Here is a 645-nt window from a genome sequence, read left to right as displayed (position 1 = left end):
TGCTCCCCCTCTTTCCTCCTTCAAGCTCCCTTGTCCCTGTTCCTCAACATTCCTCATCCCTGCCAAGAGCTCCATGTAGCTCCTCCTGGCTTTCCTGGCTCCACAATTTTCTGGTATGTTGCCAGAAAAAGCAGCTGGGGCATAGGATGGCACAACTCAGTGCATGCCTTCAGGCCCTCCAGCTGGATAAGGAAGAGCTGTGCCAGGCCCTGCACTGCCCACCACCCAGCTGGTTCAGTCAAGCAGTCCCAACTGCAGAGGTTCAAGGGCCATGCCCCTCTCCTCCAGGGTCATAGAGCACAGAAGCTTCCCAGGCCCCAGCAGTGATGGGGAAGAGATATTGCAAGAATCTAAGGAGCACAGGGCTGCTCCAAACCCCTGCCTGAAAAAGGTCAGCTGTGGCCCTGGCTACTCCATCCGTCACTCCTGGCCCAGGGAAGAGGAGGTGGCCAGAGACCATAAGACCTAAAAAAAAAGGCCATGGGGGCTTCCCTGGTGGCGCAGTGCTTGAGGGTCCGCCTGCCGATGCAGGAGACGCGGGTTTGTGCCCCGTTTCGGGAGGATCCCACGTGCCGCGGAGCGGCTGGGCCCGTGAGCCATGGCCGCTGGGCCTGCGCGTCCGGAGCCTGTGCTCCGCAAATGGGA

The 645-nt window shown here is 60.0% G+C and overlaps 1 protein-coding gene across 1 annotated transcript in view; it reads right to left on the bottom strand.

The window, feature by feature from the left end:
- Positions 1–645, bottom strand: part of ARHGAP1 (Rho GTPase activating protein 1) — a 19,613-nt gene that overhangs the window by 14,620 nt on the left and 4,348 nt on the right.

The sequence above is a fragment of the Lipotes vexillifer genome, unplaced genomic scaffold (genome assembly GCF_000442215.2).
Source record: "Lipotes vexillifer unplaced genomic scaffold, Lipotes_vexillifer_v1.1 scaffold977, whole genome shotgun sequence".
In the NCBI taxonomy this organism is placed as follows: Eukaryota; Metazoa; Chordata; class Mammalia; order Artiodactyla; family Lipotidae; genus Lipotes; species Lipotes vexillifer.
The sequence above is the reverse complement of the archived record's forward strand: the minus strand, read 5'-3'. Positions and strand labels throughout refer to the sequence as shown.